The sequence below is a fragment of the Equus przewalskii genome, chromosome 19, assembly GCF_037783145.1.
Source record: "Equus przewalskii isolate Varuska chromosome 19, EquPr2, whole genome shotgun sequence".
In the NCBI taxonomy this organism is placed as follows: Eukaryota; Metazoa; Chordata; class Mammalia; order Perissodactyla; family Equidae; genus Equus; species Equus przewalskii.
Window position 1 is genome coordinate 61,521,134 of NC_091849.1, and position 22,826 is coordinate 61,543,959.

The 22,826-nt window shown below is 41.3% G+C and overlaps 1 long non-coding RNA gene across 1 annotated transcript in view; it reads right to left on the bottom strand.

Annotated features, from left to right (window-relative positions):
* Positions 1-22,826, bottom strand: part of LOC139077377 (uncharacterized) — a 76,449-nt gene that overhangs the window by 46,795 nt on the left and 6,828 nt on the right. Inside the window, exon 3 of the long non-coding RNA XR_011529836.1 lies at positions 699-755. This is a non-coding gene — a long non-coding RNA (uncharacterized lncRNA). The remainder of the gene's footprint in view (positions 1-698; positions 756-22,826) is intronic.

Consider the following 22,826-nt stretch of genomic DNA (forward strand, 5'->3'; position numbering starts at 1 on the left):
GATAAAAAGAGGTTGAATTTTAACTATAATAACAAAAATAACACACCCAATAAGAAGGAATTGGTTCAATTAATTGTGATACATTCATTGATAAAATACTATTTAGCCATTTAAAATCGTATCATAAAATACTATTTCATGAACTAGAAATAATTTTCCTAAAATATTGCTAAATTTTAAAAAACATTTGTATACTATAATCTCAATTTGAATCAGACTATGCATTCATGAGAAGAATAGCTTTTACTTATTGTGTGCCAGGCATATATGTGTATAAATTTATTTAACCTTCACAAAAATCCTATGAAAATGCTATCATCAGCATCATTTCACAGATGAAGAAGTCAAAGCACGGGGAGATTCAGTCATTTGTTTAGGATTAGACTGTAAGTGGCAAAGATGGACACACGTGCACAAACACACACACATATTTATGCCAGGATATAACACAGCAGTTATCTCTAAGCAGTGAGAGTACGGGACATTTTTGTTTTCACATTTTTGCATGTTTTGTATTCTCTAAATTTCCTAAAATGAGCAATTATTAATAAACCCAATAAATTATATGACCATGAAGATGAATACAAATATTCCTTATGAGATCTGAAGGAAAAAAGCCTACTTAATCGTCTAGATGTTATTAATCCTCTTTATAAATCCTCTTTATAATCCTCTTTACAAATATTTTTTATACCAACCTCTGGAAACTTAGCCCAGCCTCCTCACTGATTTACATTTCGCGGTGTATATTGTTTCTGTGAAAACAAAAACAAAAATAGTAAGCGATTCCAGTGTGGCAGCTTCATTCCCACTGTCAGTTGCATCTGGTGTTGGGGGTCAATGTCCCACCCCTCCCACCCCGGGATAACTGATGTCAGACTACAGCTCTGCCTGCCTTCACTCATTACCCTGAGCCAGAAAGCAATAGGTTCTGTAAGGAAAAATATTGCCCCATTAAACAAAGTGTCATCATTGAAGAGCAATCATTCTTTTTTATTTTTCCCGCGAGATTATCTTAATAAGTCACTCATAACACTTATCTCCCAGGAAACATTGAGTTCACGGAGGAAGACCATTCAACAATACGAATCGGGTACAAACAGCACAGGATGAATGTTTCCAGCCATGAAGGGTCTGTATTTACTAAACATCTATCTGAGGCAAAGACCACGGCAAGCTGCCTACCATTGGTCAAAAGCTAATTTATTCTTGGCTTTCCAGGCTTTTCATCCTCCATAGGCAGCTGGTCACAGTAGAAGCTGTCTTTCATCACACCAGAGGAAGCTAAGTAAAACCTAATTGGCAAACCCAAATTTGATTTGTGAGACAGAAGATTTGCAAGAAATAATGAGTAATTGGCATTTTAGACCACCGTCATTTTAATATCACTGGACTATAATTCTCTAATGAGGTGAGAGAATCCCTTTTATAGCCTTTCCTCCAACACGCGATTGGTGGGAGAATTCCCAAAGAGATTTACAATGGAATCTTTGCAAAATAGAGATTCTTATTGCTACGGGGACTCCACACTCATGCACACGCAGAGGTGTCCACAGGGTGGATCACAAGCTCAGGTGACCTAGGCCCAAAACTGCCTACAGTCTTGTTTTTACATTTATTGCTTTTTGGTCAAATGGTATTTGTTTACAATATAGACTTACGGACAAAATTATCATTGAGGTCAAACATAAATTTGTGTCATTTGGTGCAGAGCAAAAAGAAAATGCTATTGGGAACGTTTACCAAAACTTGGCACCTGCCAAACCCTGAGCATGGCACTCAGTGCATGAAGTTTGAAATAATTCATGCTGGAAAGCCAAACTTTGAAACTCACTATCTTTTGTTCTTTCAACCCCATACTAGTTTCTCATTGATGAATCCTTTTCAAGAAAGGAATGAAAGTCACGCAAAGGAAAATAAATACCTACTTGCTTATCAATCACCTGATAGGGAATGGTTATTATATTTTCCAAAGTAGGGCTGCATTTCATTTTCTTGTGTATGATAGGATTAAGGTTTGCTTTAGTTATCACACATAACTAACTGTATTAGTTATCTATTACCGAGTAACTAATTACCCCCAAAATTTAGAGGTTTAAAACAAAATTTATTATCTCACAGTCTCTGTAGGTCAGGAAACCAGATGTAGCTTAGTTGCGCTCCCTGCGCCGGGGTGTCTCACAGGCTGCAGTCACAGTGTTGGCCGGGCTGTAATCCTTTCAAGGCCCACCTGAGAATCCACTTCCAAGTTTGCTTAAGTGGCTGATGGCAGGAATTCCTTCCCTGTGAGTGGTTGCACTGAGGGCCTTCCTTGCTGGCTGTTGGTCAGAGGCCACCCGCGGTTTCTTGCCACATGAGGCTCTTCCACATGGTAGCTTGCTTCATCAAGTGAGAAAGCCAAGAGAGAACCTAGCAAGAGAGGGCATCCGACCACGACAGAAGTCAGAGCCTTTGGTAACTTGATGGATGTGCCATCCCATCACTTTTGATGACTTTTTTAGAAACAAGTCACTAGGTCCGGCCCACGCTGGAGAGGAGGGGATTCCGCAAAGGTGTGGATACTCTCTTAGAAGTCTGCCCACCACACATCATGAATTGGGAGTGAAAACATGCTCAGATTCACAAGGATTATAAGCCAAATCCTTATTTCTTTCAATTCCATTTTTAAAGTAATTTTCATCGAAAGTATTCAATGATTCCAAGGTATGAAGCACATATATAGGGGCCGGCTCAGAGACGCAGCAGTTAAGTGCGCACGATCCAGGGTGCAGACATGGCCCTGCTTGTCAAGCTATGCTGTGGTAGGCGACCCACATGTAAAGTAGAGGAAGATGGGCATGGATGTTAGCTCAGGGCCAGTCTTCCTCAGAAAAAAGAGGAGGATTGGAGGCAGATGTTAACTCAGGGCTAATCTTCCTCAAAAAAGACACAGATGCATACTCACACACAAAAGCTGGTGGTGGGGGAGGGAGCAGGAGAGAGAAATCAACTTGGAATTTAGAGTTCCAAGATAAGAACAGAATAAAGCATGGCATTCCTTAAAAATCTTTTTTCAGGCGACACTTAGGACAGAGATAGAAGCTGCCTGACTTTCATGACCGCTTCTCTCTGCCCAGCTAGGTGGATTCATCAACTGGTTCAGGGGGCAGAGTCCCACTGGGATTGATCCCCACTGTTGCTCCCTGATAACTGCTTCCCCAATTCAGCACTCCGCATTCCCGAGGATGGCAGCCAACTGCACGATGGGGATGAGGTGAGAGAGGGGACGTGGGCAGACTCTGCAGCCAGTCCTGGGGGGCTTTCACCTCTTCTCTGGGTGGGAGGAAGAGCTCCTTGTCTATTCTTTTTCCAGCCTATTGCTTATAGTCGAATCTGATAACCTTCCTTTCGCAGATATGGATCCTGATATTCCCAATCAGTGGTTTGGGGTTAATTTGGCTTGATTTTGAAAATCAAAAGGAGATCAGAAAGGTTTGTTTTTCTGATTGCTGTGTCTGCTTTGAATTCAAAAACTCCATTTAGGGCTTTAAATGACTTCTTTGTTCTGAGATCTGTGGGCCCTCACCTGATGCAAAGGTCACTCAATAGGAGAGGAAATAAGAAAAAGAATAGGTTTGAGAATTCATTAGTTATTAGTTCAAAATATCAATCTAACACACAGGTCTAGGTTTGAGACGTGAAGATCATCTTGAAACTCCCGAAGTGATTCTGATTCATCGTGATGTTTGCAAACCCCTGATTTTCAGCATCTGTTCTGTGGCCCGTTTGGTGGATAGCCATTTGGGTTCAGATCAGTGCCACTAGCTGAGTAACTCTGGGCAAGTGATTGCTTTAAATCTCAGCTTTCTCATCTACAAAGTGAGAATATTTTATGTAACTTATACAATTATTAGGAGTGAATAAGATAATACGTATAAAGCTCCCACCTCAGTGCCTGGAACATTGGAGACACACAATAAAGATGAGCTGTGAGAATTATAACCACATATTTTAGAGCATAATAGACATTAAATATGATTGTATGTAAGGTGTATAATATATCGTGACAACCCCCCAGGATTATTTGTAAGATATTTAGTTGTGCATCATAACAACGTTTCAGTCAACAATGGACCACATAGGTGATGGTGGTCCCATAAGATTAGTACCATGAAGCCTAGCTGTCTAATAGACTACACCGCCTGGGCTTGTGTAAGTACATTCCGTGATGTTCGCACCACGATGCAATTGCCTAACGATGCCTGCCTCGGAAGGCGTCCCTGTTGTTAAGCGACCCATGACTGTATTCCTGGATTATTTTGAGGATATATGCTATGGTATTTTTAAATTATTTAAATCTTAAGTAAATTATTATTTAAGTAGATTATTTACTAGTAAATATAAGGGCATGTTTTTATTTTATCCATTCAACCATTTGAGCGTTGTTCTGGATCCTGGGGATGCAGCAGAGTGCAAGACACACAAGGCCCTGACCCCCGAGAGTTTGTGCTGTAAGGTGGGAGACAGACAGTAAACAAAGAGCATTAACAACATGATGTCTGTTAGTGATGATTTTTATGGAGAAAAGACAAGCTGGGCAGAGGGACAGACCACTGTTCTGTTGGAGGAGTGTTGAGCATCCTTCTTAAATAAGATGAGGAAGAAAGTTCTCTCAGTGAAGCTAACAGCTGAGCAGAGACCTGAAGGAAATAGGGAGCGTTGGAAAATTCTGAGAGAAGAGCATTCCAGATGAGGGCACAGCAGGGGAAACGGCCCTGAGGAACACTGTGAGCCTGTTCCAGGAACAACACAGAGGCGATGTGGGCCAGAGCCCCACTGGACAAAGGCAGGGGTGAGTGGAGAGGCCGTAGGGTGAGCAGGGCCAGGAATCTGACAGTATTTGTCCTTTGGGGTCTGGCTTCTTTCACTTAGCATAATGTTCTCCAGGTTCACCACATTGTAGCATGAATCAGAATTCTAATTTACATTTTTAAAAGACCATTCTTGTTGCTACGGTATGAACTCAAAGTAAGAGTGCCAGTGTGGAAACAGAGAGAACAATGGGACAGAGAATGGTGTGCCCCAGGGAGAGGACAGAGGTTTAGTTCATGATAACTGCAGTGGAAGTGCAGAGAAGGGACACGATCGATGATCAGTGTATCTACTTACGTAGGTTGATCATCTATCTACCTACCATCTGTGTGTGTATATATAGATAGATGTGTGTGTGTGCACACATGCAACTTGGATGCCCATCAGTGGTGCATCTGGGCAAGCCTGTCGGCAAAGCTTTGACGATTTTCAGTGAACTTCCTCCATCTTGTGCTGCTGTCCAGCCCTCCAATCCCCAAACCTCAGACATCTCCAGGCATCTTCTAGAGCCCAAGAAACAAGCTGGGATGAGAAATTTTAAACGTATCAGTGAGAGCATTCATGCTGGGACAAGTGTGGAACCTCCCAAGATGGCTTACAATACTCAATTGGATGTTTACTTTGGGTTTTATTTAAAACATTAGTCTCATGTCTTTATTTAGATGGAATTTATGGCACAAACCCTTCTCTGCTCACCTCCCAATGAACACTTCTTGAATCAGCTAGGTGTCCAGCATTCTGCCAAGCATTGTGGGTGGTTAAAAACTATAAGACATGGTCCTTGCCCTTTAATCTAGTTTGGGGTATAAAGCATGCACACATGAGACAATGAGATAATAATTCAAGACCAATTTAAACTTAAATCCAGAACATGGGATAAACTAGCAGGTCACTTACAGAAGTGTGGTTAAAATACTAGTATGTTGCAACCAGTTGTTAGTTTCTTCCAAAGCAGACTCCATTGTGACAGATCATATTTTCCAAAGATGACTCCAATAACACCTCCCATCCCACATACTCTTCTAGAATCTTGCCACTCATTATCAAGAGGTAGCATTAATGTCCCCTCCTCTTGAATCTGGGTAAGATTTTTTTTTTTGAGAAAGATTGGCCCTGAGCTAACATCTGTGCCAATCTTCCTCTATTTTATGTGGGATGTCACCACACCACAGCTTGACAAGTGGTGCTAGGTCTGCGCCTGGGATCCAAACCTATGAACCCCAGGCCACAGAAGCAGAGCATGTGAACTTAACCACTACACCACCAGGCTGGTGGCATTGAACCTGGGTAAGCTTTTGATACTGCCTCAGCCAATAGACTAGGGAAGATCACCATTATGTGACTCTTGAGGCAAGGTCATTAAAGTGCCGTGTTTTCTTGGGATGTTTGCTCTTGGAAACCAGTTACCATCTGTGAGAAAGCCCATAGAGAGGCCCATGTGGAAAGGAACCAAGGCCTTCATCTCCCAGCACTGGCTGAGCTTCCAGCCACGTGACGGAGCCACCCTGGAAGTGGCCCTTCCAGCCCCTGACTCAACCATCGCTACCGACACCTAGTGGACCCATCCCCTCAAGCCGTGCCCAAATGGCAGATTTGTGAGCAAAATTAATAGTGTTGTTTTAAGCCACTAAACCACTAAATTTTTGCTGATTTTTTTCCCAATGCTAGATGAATGGAATACCCCATAATACCAATCTCCACTTTCACTTTTATTCTGCTAGGCTTTCTTAAATAGGAGAGAAAAAGATGGAGTCACATTAAAACACTGGAAATGAACATAATCCACAATCTGTCTCAATTCGGCCCAATTGCACAAAGACTAACTGTTCCCAGTGTGCCATTTATAGTCACTCAATACATATAAAATGATTTTATAAATACTTTGCAACAAAATGAGTTTGCACATCCAGAAAATACTTCTCTATCCGTTTTGTCAAGATCTGCATATGCCCAATGGGAGCAGGCATGTTAAGTAAGTAGGAAATGTGAGGAACGTTTGTTAGGAGGTAAGAAATGTTAATAACATCCATCCTGCTGAGCAAAGGGAATCAGTTATTCATGCTATGGAGTTTAGAGACGAGGATAATGGATAAGGGCCGGATAGTCAGAGAAGACATCCTAAAGGAGGGGGAACTTGGGCTGCGTGTTGAAGAAAGGGTTGCATTTGGGCAGGCAAGGTAGACAGGGTACCCAGTCAATGAAGTACTAGGCACAGATGCCACAGGAAGGGCTACAGGTGTCTTTTCTAGACCAACTTGTCTAGAAGAGGAGAAACCTTACCGAGGAGAGAATGAAAAAGTGAGGCCAGATTGCTTACAAAGCGAAAATGTAAACTCCTTTAGTACTGGTGTTAAATCTGGATGGCAGTTTCAGTAATTGCTGTCAATTTGTCTGTTGTATTTATATGCATTAATTAGGAATCCAAGTAAATCTCTTTTTCATAGATTTTCTCTCTCCCTGCGTCTGAGATGTGCAACAGCACATTTCTTATTAGAAGGAAGTTAACTATTTTTTTCTCAAACAGCTCCTCAAAATTTAAAAAACACATATTAGTTATGCTTATGTCTCTAAAGTAAATTCAATATTACCGTAATAGGAAGAGTTTAATGGCTTAAATTAAGTTCTCAGTTGCCTCAGTCTTTCTTATTAATCCTAATAGCTTGAGTAAAACCAATGACAACTATACGCATCAGCTGACAGGCAGTTTCAAAACAGCAGGAGGATGGACCCAGTTTGGGTATCTCTGCTTCCCCACCCCCATTTCAGAGTCCTATTCCTAGTATCAGGTTGGGCCTTCCCATGGCTTAGTATGTACACATTCATTCATTTGCCCATTAACTAGTATGTTCCAGTCACTAATGTCTGTGAGTGAGTCCCTGAAACAATGACATGTAGGTCTCTGTGAGCAGATATCAATTTCCGAGGTCTTTGAGGTAGCGTGGTGCACTGTCTCCTCTTACTGTTCAAACTCTGAACCCAGATCTCGTCAAGATGGCGGTGTAAGCACTCTGAACTCATCTCCTCCCACAACACAACCAGGTTACAACTATTTTTGAAAAAAACCACCTGGATATAAAACTGAAAACTGGGTAAAAAGAACCCCCATAACAAGGGACAGTCCTGACTAAGACAGAAGAGGCAGAAATTCCTGCTGGAGAGGAAAAAAGCCACCTTTGGGAGCAGCAGAGCTTCTCAGTGGGCCAGGTGGGAGACACCCTAAGGTTCACAGCCCTCCCTGGAGGAGTGAGGTCCGGAGCCGGGGCCAATACTGCTATAAGCATCCTTCAGACTCAGCCCAACTGAGATGAGGGTCTTACTATCTGGCTTTGCTGGCTGTTAACTACAGCAAGGATATCCCCAGAAAAGCTATCGGATGAAAGCTGAAAAGACCAGGGTCTTAAAGGGCCCATGCACAAACTCACCCATCTCAGCAACCTAAAATCACCAGAGAGAAGGCTGACAGTCCTTTGGTGAAAAGAGACTCATCTGGTGGGCTCTGGGGGCATCTCGGTGAGAAGAGGGACCTTTCTGGAGACTGAGACATTGGTGGGGGCCATTGTTCTGACCTGGTCCAGGAGTGCTGACACAGACCCCAGTGGACACCATTGAGGTTCTTCCCCTGGCCTGTTAGCCAAGGGGTGTGCCACATCCACTAGAGTGCAGATTTAATCCAGTTCAGCCAGGGCAGGCAGCTGGCCCTAGGGACTGGCCCCACCTGACAGCAAGTCCTCAGGCTACTTTTCAGCCTGCATTGACTGGGTGGCTTGATCCTCTACAGGCAGGCAAGTGTGTCTGCCTCTGTAGGTCAGGGCTTGTGTGAGGACTAGGTGAGATGGGGGGCATTGGTGGAGATGTGGGGGCCTCTGCAGTGGGACATTGGGGTATGCTCCAGAGGGTTGAGAAGTGTGCATGGACCAGGACTGTGTTGACTGTGTGTGTGGTCCCGTGGGGGGGGTGGGTGAAGCTTATCAATGACAGAACACCAGTGCTTCACAAATAGCTGTAAAAAGGATCAGACCCACCTTCCAAAGCCTGAAACAATTGAGTGCTCCTGTGCCTAGGGCCAGCCCCACTCAGCTGCGCCCCTGAGAGAACTGACAACAGCCTTGTAGGCCTGAGGCCTAAAGCAACTGTAAGCCCCTGAGCCTAGCAGCCAGCTATGCCGGGTACCAACCCAATTAAGAGGAAAACTGCTACAGGATGTGCTGTTAGACCTTGTAGCCAACGGTGCTGAGGCTCCTCAAACCGGATTTACAAACAGCTGTCCAGGGAAGGAAAGACTAGACTCTCTGGGTACCTGCATTAAGAGCAACCCTCCCACAGCAGAAGGACACAAGTAGCCTGCAAAGGGGTCACCCCTGGATCATTTGGAACTAGTGATGAGAGGGAAGCACACTGCTGGGCCTCAAAAGGCATCTCTTACATAAGGTCACTTCTCCAAGATCAGGAGACATAGCTGACTCACCCAATACTTAGAAATAAGCACAGAGAAAGAGGCATAATGAGGAGAGAAAGGAATACGTTCCAAGCAAGGGAACAGAACAAAACCCCAGAAAAAGGACTAAATGAAACAGAAATAAATGACCTAGTTGACAAAGAGTTCAAACAAAATCTCATAAGGATGCTCACTGATCTTGGGAGAAGACTGGATGAACACAGCTCATCAACAAAGAACTGGAAAATATAAAAAAGAACCAATCAAAAATGAAGAACACAATACTGGAAATGAAAAATTCAAATTCTGAACCCAATAAGATCAAATATGTTGCAGGTCAAAGTGTCGCTCGGATACATCTGGATCGGAGGATTCAGTTTGTATTTGTGGACATATGAATTCCCCAATACTGAATCCCAGAAATCAACAGATGTGCCCTGTGTTGGGCCAGAGGAGCTTTCCTTAATACACCCTGGGTTACATCCCCAAATGGCAGCTCCTCTCTGGAGGAGCAGAATAGAGGGTGCTCCTGGCTCCTGAGAGCAAAGGGGACAGAACGGCTACAGCTGCCCATGCCCCATTTCTCTTTCCAGACTCCCAAGCAGAGTGAGAATGTCCCAAGAAGGCAGAACTCTTAGCGTTAGAGAATTGCTTGCACAAAGAACAGGAGAAGGCAAATTATGGCCCACGGGCCAAATTTAGCCCATCACATGTTTTTGTACAGCCTGCAAGCTAAAAACAGTTTTTACATTTTTTAATGGTTGAAAAAAAAGTCAAAAGAAGAATATTTGGTGACACATGAACATCATGTGAAGTTTAAATCTCAGAGTCCAAACTAAAATTTTATTGGAGCACAGTGAAGCCTGTTTGCTGACACACTGTGTGTGGCTGCTGTCACACCACAGGGGCAGAGCTGAGCAGTCATGATGGAGACTGTCTGGCACACAAAGCCTAGAACATTTGCTCTTTGGCCCGTTACAGAAAAAGTTTCCTGACCCCTGGCAAAGAAGGGAAGCTCTAGGGGGGGGAAGAAGCCTTGTGCCTGGGAGTTTATTGGTGATGGGATCTCCCTCCGTGTTGCTGTCTTTGCAGTGAGACCAACATCCCTGCAGCCCCCCATTCAAAACCTGTGACTTTCCTTAACCCCCTTATCTAATTAATCATTTATTTTCTGTTTATTTTTCTTTTAAAATGTCTTTGAAATTTTCTCTCCACTTTTCCTGCTATTGCCCTGGCTTCATCACTTCACACCAGGATTCCTGCTACAATGTCCAATTAGATATCTTAACTCCAGTATCGCCACAGTCTTCTAGAATTGAAAATAACTTTAGAGAGTTTCTGTTAAATCTCCTCATTAGCAAAATGAGGAAACTTACTTTGTGAGTCAAAATGACTTTCTCAAATTTGCAAATCTAATTTATGATAGACTAGGACTGCACCCCAGCTCTCCAAGCAACAGCTCGGTGAGTTTTCCACCATGGCGTGCTCTCTCCACATTGCCCTTCACAAGAAATGTTCAAAGACTCTATTGATCAAGTCAAGTTTATAATCTAGGCCAGGGATCAGAAAACTACAGTCCACGGCCAACTTTGCTCTCCACCTGCTTTCTGTAAATCAGGTTTTATCGGAACACAGCCTCTATCTTTTGCTTATCTATTGTCTATGGCTGCTTTTGCACAACTGTCTATGGCAGAGTTGAGCAATTACACCAGAGACTGTGTGGCTCACAAAGCCTCAAATATTTACTATCTAGTCCTTCACAGAAAAAGTTTACAGAGCCCCGATCTAGGTTCACTAAACTAATCTGCCATATTCCTCCTCACTTTCTGTGGCACTGATGGCTAGTTGTTCCCTCTATCTGTTCTTACCTTCTACTATAATAAAACCTCTGATTTGTGCTTTAGCTGAGCACATGACAGCCTGAAATAAAGCCTATATTTTTTGGCTTCCCTTGCATCTTAGTGTGGCCAATGGAATTCATGACAATCCAGTGGACTTGTGTATGCAACCACCAGGAAATAATTAAAGGAAGAAAATGTCTTTAAGGGAAGGAAGTGTGCTCTTCTCTTAGCTTTGCCTCCTTCTTTCTAGCTAGAGTGATGCCCAGCTAGAATGATGCCCAGATAACTGGAAAAGCCAATATGCACAATAAGATGATTTTGGACATGGAGTTAATAAACGACGGAGCAACAGGATGGAAAGATCTGTGTTCTTGACATCAAAGCATTTCTACCCTCCTCAGACCACATACCTCTGCGTTTTTACACTACTGAGAAATACAATTCTATGTTAAACAAGCTCCTCCATTAATTAGGATTTTCCTGTCACTTGTAATCCATCCTAAGTGATACATGTTCCAACAGGAAATTTCTCTCACAGACAAGCCAACGCCTTGAGAGCTTGCTGAATTGGCCATACTTGCTCCACATCTCCATTCTTTTGCCAGTGCTGCTAGCTCATGCTGGCCTGCCCACTCTCTCCTCCTCCATTGGACCACATTTTACAAATGATTCAAGGCAGCTGAAGTTCTATCCACATCCTGAAGCATTTTGTTTCTCTTTTCTTATTTCCAAGTAAGCACCGTGTATTTGGACAACTGAGATTGCACGCTCAATTATGTCCCTTGAGTCATGAGTTTTGGTCCTTTATGCTGAATGAGAATGCAGACTTTTAAACAATTGGGATCCTTTCTTTTGTTTCATCTTTATTTCCAGGGTCCCCAGACCATAAGTAGTCACAAAATACTTGGTGAATTTATTTGAATAAATTTGGGCAAAGGCAAGCCATACTTATTCATGGGCTCTCTGGCTCTCCTTCTTTAAACTCAGAATGGCATCCAACACCTGGATCATAATGTATAAATCAGCCGAAGGAAGATCTGTCCCAGGATAGGTCATTCAAAACTGCATGTGATGGACATTTAGGCAAAGAGTTATGTGCTGCCTGGTAAAGCCATCACGAGGCAATGAATATCACCATCCTGTATGATAAACTGGACATGGCCATGCTCTCCCTGAAGTAAGTGGATCTCATTCCACATTCAAGTTCTCTGTTTGATTATTTCTGAGATGCTTTGAGGCCCTGGAAGCTACACAGCCATACCTTCTGCCTAAGTGGTAGCACCTTAGACAGATATATTTAAACTAAAGAACAAAAAGCTAATCAGCTACTGTTTACACTTGTCCCAGTTTTTGAAGCAAATAGGAATGTACTGGTTTGTCAGGGACTTGAACATCAGAGCTCAAAAGTTTCCTGAACCAACATCCACAAAGTTTGCTCCCTGGGAGACTACAGAAGGTAGACTAAATCTTGGTTAGCTACAAGGCATAGGCATTTCTATAAACCCAGACCACAGTTCTTAAATGGTGATGTGTAGTCTGTCTGTTCACATTAGCTTACAGCAGTGCTGTTTAGAACATTCTTGCAAATGAATTGATTCCAGTGTCAGCAGAAACCTAGCCACAGACCAGAGCTGGCCTGCGGAAGGGAAATAGAGAGAGAGCCCTGCGGACACTGATTTTCTGAGCACATGAAGGTTGCTGCTCCCAGTTCTTGCACTTAGCACCAGAGGAGCTCTTTGGCCACCCTCCCCTGGGAGGCAGGTGGCTGCCCGTCTGCAGAGGGGCATGAGACGATGGAGAAGCAGAGATTGTCAGATGGCACGGGAACAGAGTGGCTCTCAAGTCTTTGTTTTGGTTAAATTCTTCCTGTCCATACCCTCGAAGCCTTATTCTCCCAGTTCTACTGAACATTTTGTTCAAGTTTTCTTGATTTCTCTGTCAGTTGTTGCTTTTTTGAAGTTCCTGTCAGAAATCTTCTTTTTCTTAAAGAGAACGTGTCATTAAGTTATGACTGTTGGAGTTGTTTCCATCAGCCTCCGTTTCAGAAAGAAATCTTGCTGGTTCACCCTGCTTCATGCCTTCAACCCAGCCCTCCTGTGTTAGAAAAACCACAGAAAAGCTGGCAGATGCTTCGTTCTTAGACCCCAAGGCAACGGCGAACAGGGGAGCAAAGGGCACTGCCGTCTGGTTTAAGGTAGCACTTCCTCTCAGGTGTCTTCGGTCACCTCTGCATTTCTGCCCTGTCTACTCCTGGATATTCCGGTTCAGTCCACGCCCCACACTTCCCCTCCCTGTCCCCTCCGGGGCCTTCTCCAGTCAGTTACATTTATCTTATTCGCTGTAAACACTCTTCCTTCCTTCACGAGCCCTCCCTTAACTGGTTATGTTGGGGAAACATACTTAACAACACAATCTTCTCCCAAACCAGAAATCCTCTCCATGAAGGTACTAGAGAAAGAAAACACTTTTATTGCTGAATAAGCATTAAATCAGAATGTGATGCGGATTACCACAGGCAATCCACTAAGAGAACGCAAAGAAAGAAATCCCACCCTTTATACCTCCAAGAGGCAACGACGCACTCCAGGTGTGTTCTCAAGATAAACAGTAACTAGTCCCTGAGTAAGAGGACTTGACCACAGCACTTGTCACACACAGTCACCCTGGTTTTACCTGGTAACTGGGGTGACCATCTGGATTAGTTACTTGTCTTTATCCAGAGGAAAACTTCTGTCTTCATGGCAGGAGGTCATTTTTCAGCTTGGAGCAAGGCATCTGCCTGAGTTAGGCTCCGACACTCCCACAGAGACGGGGAGACAGGGAGACCACCTCCCACGATGCTACATTTCAAAGTGATGGTTCCCTGGTCCTTGAGAGACATTACCGGGTCATAAAGCTGACAAGAGGCTCATGTAGTTTTCAAAGGATTTGTAAAATTTTAAAGAGATGAGAAAGAACATACAATTACAGGTTTTCTAAAGTAAATGCTCTAAGAAAAGGAATAGAGAGAAGTCTCCTCTCTTATTTTCTGTGGGGAGAATTAGGCCTCTTGCTTTTAGCTTGTGCTTGTCCTTATAACTACTCATTACCTTTAACCTCCTGTTCTGCCTGGTCTAATCACGTGTGATGAGGGAGCAGAGGTTTGGAGACCAGTTACGGGAAAGCTCCAAAAATGAGGCTGTGGACAGACTCAGGGAGAAGAGCCCCAGCCATGCTTTGAGGGGGGAGAGCAACGTGGTTCGCGGGTGCAGCTCAGAAACGCTCACTGACCATCACTCAGGGTGGAATGTCAGCTGGGGTTGTCGGGCCCTGCCCCAGACATTCGCTTTCCGGAAGTTTTGTGAACTTAAGTTTAGGGTCCAGGACACATAATTGAAAAGGTCTCCCCAGTGATTTTGATGTGCAGCCAGGTTTAGGGACTGCTGACGTGGGGTATAAAGACGTGGGCGTCTCTCTCACTTTCCCCTGAGCTGGTCCCACAGACTTTGCCCTGAGATCTGGGAGAAATGGAGCTTGAGATCAATAAGACATGTAACACTGGTAGTTTATTAGCAAATAAATAAATACGCAAGCCCACTCCATTTGAAATTTTTAAAAAACAGAAATAAAAAATCTCCTCCCACCATAGAAAAGAGAGCTGTTTTTTAGATTTCATATATAAGTGACATCGTACTGTATTTGTAGAAATGGTGAGCAGAGTGGTGGCTACCAGGGGCTGGGGGTGGGGGAACCGGGGAGATGCTGGGCAAAGGATACAGAGTTGCAGTTAAAGATGACTTTAACTTAGACTAAATATTTATTATATTTAAGTATTAGTAAAATAACTAAAGACTTATTAGTGCTGGAGATTTAATGCACTGCATTGTGACTATAGTTAACCATACTGTATCACATACTTGAAAGTTGGTAAGTAACTGGATCTTAAGTGTTCTCAGCACAAGAAAGAAATGATAATTGTGTGACCTGATGAAGGTGTTAGCTAACGCTACGGTGGTGATCACGTTGCAATGTATAAATGTGTCAAATCAACACTCTGTACACCTTGAACTTGCACAGTGTTATATGCCAGTTATATCTCAATAAAAAACAATGATAATAAAAAGAAAAGAACAGAAAAGAAAGCTGGGGCTGCTGCAGATGGTTCCTATTTCCCAGGTTTGAAAGCTGGAAGTCAGGCCAGGCCCCACGGCTTCAGGGGAAGGAGGCAGAGATCAGAACCATAGGAGTCTGTTAGAGTCACAAGGAGAGGACACTTTCAGGAGATGGGAGAGATTTACATGGCAAGGGACATCCAGGGACCTGTAGGTGGAGACTCAGATCAGTCTGCCATTTTCTTTACCCTCATCCTCTTGATTGTCTTCATCCAGACTCTAAAGTCCATAGATGAAAAGCCAAAGGTGAGCACACCATTTCTGCTGACAGGTGACTGACAGCAATAATTAAGCACAAAGCTTGGTTGAAGGCTGGGTTTTTTGAATAGCATTTGGACCCTTGGGGTTGATAAAATATGAATTTCTCAGCACCTGCAGATAAACTGGAAAGCCTACAAAAGATGTTTTCAAGATTTCCTGGTAGGGAGGCAGCAGGGCTTGGCAGCAGTGTCCTGTCTAAAGAACAGATGGTCTAAAAGTAGTGTCTTGAGCACAATGGGGCTGAGCGGAGAGACAGGAGGGCAAGATAAAGTGCATGGGGGTGTTTTTATAAAGCGATATGATTTAATAAACAGCAAAGGGGAAAAATCAAAGAGATATGATGTCTAATAAAAGGATTTAAGATGTAAGATGGACAGGGATCAGAGGTAAAATTAAACATAAATGCTTCTGCTGCATACTACAGGTAATATGAGTCTTTTATACCCCTATCCACCAAGTAGAAAAATATCCATCCAGAATCACAAAATTGGAGTAAACACCAGCTCACATCACTGGAGGGATGAAAATAAAACAAAAGAAATGGTAGTGATTCCTATTCTCAAATGAAATTCGGCCTCATCTGATAATGACTAGGACATGATAATTGATAATTGATAACGACTCCAACAATGACCTCACATTGAGTAAGTAGGCTACTGAGAACCTACTTGTAAAGAATGCCATAAGGAAAACTGTCATTTTTCGAGCACCCCTATGTGCCAGGCAAGAGGCTAAGTGTCCCCCACACATTATCTCAGAAATGCTCAGAGTAATCCTAAGAATTGGGTGTTATTTATGTTTCATGTATAGGGAGCCTGAGTTTCTGAGAAATAAATTGCCCAAATTACACAACTAGGGAATGACGGAAGCAGAATTGAACCTGAGGGCTGACGGATGCGAAGCCTGTGCATGTTCCGTCTATTTCCAGCGCAGATTCTGTGGATGGTGTTTCCCACAGGCTTCTGTCTGTGACTCACTCTACAGTGTCATGAGACAGAGGAGCTCTCTGATGGTCCTTTTCTCACTCAACGTGCAATCGCTGGATGACTCCAATCACCCACTTATCTTCAAAAGGGCAATCTCTCATTCTAACTTCCAATTTTCCACTCGAGCTGCGGTCTCCAAGCTTTTTCTATAATGTTCCCTGATCAGTACGAAATTTGTGATCATGCAGTACCAATATATGTATATTTATTTACTTACAATTTTATATTACTATATTGCTTATGTTATAACACCCAAAGATAGAGTAATTTTAAATGATATTAAATAAATAATATTTTCAATATAATATTTTCAGTACTTTTAAGTTTTATTTATCAACATTGTCCAAACATGTCGAGTGTAATGTGATTGAATTCTCTGCCTAAGTTTTGAAAATCTTCATTTAATGTTCTGTTATACATTATTAGATTCTACGTCAATTTCTAAGTTAAGTGTGCTTTGAAATCCATGTGAGGCATCCTCATTGGCTGTGGCAGCCATTAAAAGCAAATATTCAGGGCCAGCCCCGGTGGCCTAGTGGTTAAGTTCAGTGTGCTCCAGCTCAGCCCAATTTAGTTCCTGGGCACAGACATACACCATTCATCATTAGACAGTGTTGTCTGTTTATATTTTTAGCAAGTGGGTTCAAATAGCCAATAAAAAATGAAATATTTTTGAACAGTTTAGAAAATTCTGTTTCCAAGTTTCTTAAATGTGTGTGTGTGGTGTCTGTGTGTATGTGCATGTGTATATATGTGCATATGCACAGATGTGTGTGTGTTTGTATATACCTATGACTCTTTATCAATGACACACTTATTGCTGAAATCTGAAAAGTTTTCTAAATCTCCATTTTCAATAAATGCTTTCTATAGTACAAAAGGCAGTTATTTTCTCACTTGCTGTTAATATAAAACTTGCACGGGGATGACTGTGAACATACTTGGTGAACCCGTCAGACCTGAGCTGTTGACACTGCTGTTAACCCTGGAATGTGGCTGAGCAAAAGCTCCTACTAAGAGGGGTGTCAGCTCCAACACCTCCTCGGGTGCACACATACTTATATTATGGCTATCATTTCAAATGACAGTCTCCAAATGAATATTTTAAGCCTCTTTCCTGAGGTATATTTAGTTAAAGCTCAATAATAAATTCTGTGAATCCGTTTATCCAGTCCCATTACTGTGTGGCAGGGCCCTGATTAGACATGTGAGGGTGCAGCTCAGTGCAGAACTGAACTCTTGGGGTAGGAAATCTTGCCTACTGTACATAACACATCCTGGTCCAAAACACTGGGACCCATGAGGCAGCCAGTGCCCATCCAGAGGTGACACAGTATAGCTTAATTCCTTTTTAAAAAAATTAGAAATAAATACAAACAGAAGTTTTAATATTTCCTTCATATGCCATAATGAGTGCCCACACCCCTCTCTGGAGATGTACAGTGGACAGCTCCACCTACATGCTCTGCCAACACCCCAAGACAACTTATCCAAAACATGGCACCTCTCCTTCTTTATCTTATGCCACAAAGCAAAACGTATCCCTTTCCTATCATTAAATATTAAAATATTAAAAGAAAAATGCCAACAATCAAGAAACACTTGTTGAACACTTAGTAGGAGCCAGCACTGTGCTGGCAACATGATGAAAATTGAAACCAAAATGCCAATATCCTTAATCTACAATGTGCTTTTATAAACTGATAAGAAAAAGTGACAATTTCCAAGAAATATATTAAAAAGATTTATTAGTAATCAAATAAGCACAACTTCTTAAGAAAGAGAGACCACTTTTTATCAATCGAATTACACAATATACTTTAAATGGCAACGGTCTGTGTCAGTGATGAAGTGAATGTCTTTTTTGGAAGTCCATTTGACAAAATCTACCAAGAATTTTAGAAATGTTTGTGCCATTTTAAACTATGGTCAACAATGTAGTTTCTATAAATTTATTCTAAAGAAATAATCACAGATGGACAAAAAATTGGTTAAAAAATTAGTCTAGTAAGAAGATGAAGACAATTTAAATATCCAAAAATTGGGGGTTAGATAAATCAATTGTAGTGGATCCAAAAGATGGACAACTATGTGATTATTAAAATCAGTTTCTGGAAGAATATTTAATGATATGGGAAAATGTTCACGATATAATTGTAAGTGAAAAAAAGGCAGGGTATAAAAGAGTATAAAGGGTGATCTCAATTTTGCAGAAAAAAAATTTTTTTTAATGAGAATGGAAGAAAACATTTTTAACAAAGCATATCTCTAATAATGGTGTTATAAGTAGATACTATTTAATTTTCTATACTTTTTAATATTTTTAAAAATGTCTACAGTGAATATTTATGTACGCATATGTATATATACACATATACACACATATGTATATATTTACACATTTTATCTACTACAGATATTTTTAAAAATATGAAATGTGTTTGGATTTTCTATGATATGCAGCCAAAAACAGTCCTGTATATATGTGTACATAGGGTTTGATTTGGCTGCATGTCATAGAAAATCCAAATACATGGCCTAAGCAAGACAAGGATTTATTTCCCTCACCTAACAGAGGGTTAGAGGAAGGGAGTCCGCAGCTCCAGAGATATCAGTGACCTACGCTCCTCACACCTTTCTGTCCCACCAGCACACGTGGCTTTCTTCCCCAGGGTCACCTCGTGGTCCATTCTATCCGCATTCCCGCAGGAAGAAGGATGAACGAGGTAGGCATTTCCACGGAGTCAGACCCCTTTGAGAAGCCTCCCAGAAGCCCTACCAAACAATGCCTCCTTGCCACCACTCTCTGGAAGCTGGGAACTGGCGACTTTGTCTAGACACACATTGCTGCCTGGAGTAAATCCTAAGTTTCCTTCTAAAGAAGTAAGGAAAAGTGGCATTTGAATAGACAATTAGTAGGCTCTGCTACACTTGTAATAATAAAACTGCCTTTTAAATTCTTCTTTAAAGCATGATGGTAGCAGAACAACAAAAAAAGTCTACATGGGAGGAAAAGAATGGAGGAGAAAGTAGAAGATGCGCATAAAAATTTAAGAAACATAGAGATTATTTGGACACCGATCAGAGGGAAAGAGCATGGATTCAGCATCAGCGATGCAGAGTTTCAAATGTGCCCTCTACCACCTTCCAAAAATACATTGAAAGAAAAATGAATTGAAAAAGAGAAAGAAAAATGTGAAAGACTATAAATCCCAATATGCCATTCACTCTTCCTTATCTCTTCCCAGGATGCCCAAGAGTGAAGTGAATGTTGGGAACAGAGTCCATATCGGCAGAGTCTGGTTCTTCTCTTCCTCCCTGTGTGAAATAGAGAAGGCTAGAATTCCCATAACGTGCAATTTTTATCTCAAATAGATCAGTGCTCTCTGTTCTCCTACTCCATGGGGTTAATATTTCTATGTAATACTTGCCTTTAAATACATTTTTTGCTTTTATATGGATTTATCACATGAATATATGTGTATATATGTTTTCTAGCCATAATGAAGCATTCTTCACGATAATCTCAAGGGTGTATCATGAAATTATCAAAGCAAAAGGATTTTAAATTCATTTTGAAGTTAAAAGTTAAACTCTATATCAGGCACTTGATTTTAGAAAGTTGGAGCAGGGGGAGTAACAGAAAGCCTCAAGACTAAATAAACACAAGGATTATCCCAGCTTATCCAGTTACACAGTTAAAGAAGTCACAAGCAAATACAACTTCCCATGTAAATTACAGATGACCTGATTGTAAGGCTTTAGCATTCTGAGTAAATGGGATGGTCAAAAACTCCAAAGAGAATTTGATGCCTGAGTTTAAACAGGACCACAATGTTTATTCTAAAGAGAACAATTAGAAGAGGCGCAAAATTGAAGTCTGGAGGTCTTCTATCTCTTCAGAGCTGAAGTTGAATATATTATCCTGACATTCCTTTCTATACCATCCAATGATTTGGGCTTCTGCTTTTTTTTTTTGTTCGAGAAGTGCAAAATTGTGTATATATCTGCAGAGGGCCTATTTTGCAAAGGAAACATAGGAATAAAAATATCTATGAATAGCTGCTGACATTTCCTGTGATCCATAGAGGATCTCCATGTTCCCCTAAAAGTGATAGCCCCTTCCTGTTGTAAGCGATCGGATTTATTATCAGAAACCCACTCCTACCCAACACAGAGCATTGCTTTTGATGTTAAGCAATAGGGTGTTGATAATCACAGGAATTTAATTTCCCCACTTGATGTCAGGAGTGAATGTGGTTAAGGCAAGACAGCACCATTATCAAAGCACAGTGAGCAAATTATTGAAAGGCTATTAAATTATCCCAAGAAATCTCTGAATTTATTACTGCTTTACGTTCCACTGGCCCATTGATCTGTGGCACCAGGAAGCTCCTAAATGCTGAGTCTTTCTCACCTGATCGTTCAGAATCATGCAGTGGAACAGCATTTATCAGATGCCTTCAGGTACACTGCTCAGTATCGGGAATTTTACCAAGAGACTTCCCTATAAATACAGTCCTTTACCTCCAGAAACTTCTTGGTGAAAATAAGACCTAGCTAAAATTTTAAAAAGAAGAGGAATTTTAACAATTGCCCATTATTGTGTATTATTGCTTGTCATGCATTGTACTAAATGTGTCACAACAACCCAGTGAAGTAAGCACAACTATTACCTTCATTCCATAAGTTAAGAAACTGGGGTGAAAGTAATAGGCCCAAGATTACAAAACTCATAATAAATGACACCAGTTTCAAACAGAACTTAACACTGCCCTGGGCCCACATTGCAGCATAAAGGACCAAATTATCTACACTGTGCATCAGCGTAACACAACTACTGTACATTTGTTTAAGACATGACGCTTACATGGATTTGCAGCATACATATGAACATGTTGTATAGATTATGCAAAAACCAAACAAAGGCGAAAAGCCCCTTAAACTAAACAAGTCCTCATTGATTAACTTCTTTTAATCAAATAGATTAAGGCAAGGGTTTCCAATACTCAATAAATAATAGCTGTCATTATTATTATTGTTAAGCATGTGTTTGTAGGGGTAATGGAATAATATGGGGGATGGGGATAGAAGGGGTTTCCTGACTAAGTTATCACTCTCTTCGTCTAAAACCCAAGTCTCAAATCCAAAATACACATCTTTTCTCTCCCTAAATATGCAACTAGGCATCTAAGCCTAGGTAACTCTTGCCTCCCAGGTCTCCCTGGGTGAATCCTGGCTGTTTCCACTGTGATGTGCCACAGTCTGCCTTGCTGAGTAGTTACCACCCATCACAGACAATCGTCAAGGAAGAAACAGAAGAGCGTAGATGTCCGCTTCCATGGAATTAACTATACTTCTGGATCTGAGAGCCGCTTTACCCAACATAACCCTCTTCAGGACACAAAATAAAGCAACTAAACTACACTCTGTATTTTCAGATCATAAAATCCATCACCAATGTAGAAAATTCAACTGACTTAAATATTCTCCATAAATCGTCCTTAGAACAATTTCCAAAACGAAATCAAAAGGCAAAATCTAGTCACTAGTGTGAATTTATGGTTTGTCCAAGCCCTAAGACGGGAACGTATCCTGACAAGTCCTTTGAACTGTTGGTTTGTTACACTGCTGAGCCTTTCAAGTAATTTATCTTCTGGGAATAAGGCCAATATTTGCATCTTGACTCATTTTTATAGCTACGTTACCGGATTGTTATGACCCAGAATCCAGCCTGCTCGTCTGAGAACAATAAACTCTTGGAATCTCGTGAACATTTTATTTCTGTTCTTCAGAACAACTGAAAGGTGGTAATTGTACAACCTTCCTTTGTACAGTTCAGGCCATGTAGACTGCATTAGAATACCAAAGTCGATGAAATATTTTGGAGTATATGTATCAGAAGTGGCAATGACCATGTTTGTATATTTTATCCTTTATATTATTAGTCTATTCCCCTGAAAAAAGATGAATATTTACATTTAAATAGACACAATTAAAAAATCTACTTGTAAATGTCAACCTGCACCAAAAGATTATGATTTAAGATTAAAAAAAGCTAATTTAATAATTTTCAGATTCAACTATTTCTATTTTAAAATATTCAATGGCCATTGTTTCTTTAGTTTGCATCATGACAAATACCTAGACACCTTTAGAGATAATGCATGCAAGAATATTTGCACTTATAGCTTCTTTTGATTTTATAAGCATTGTATTTTATGATAATTAATAAATGGAAAGGATTTTACATATGAATATAAAATAAATTCACTTTTCTTAGACTTAATAACAAATATCC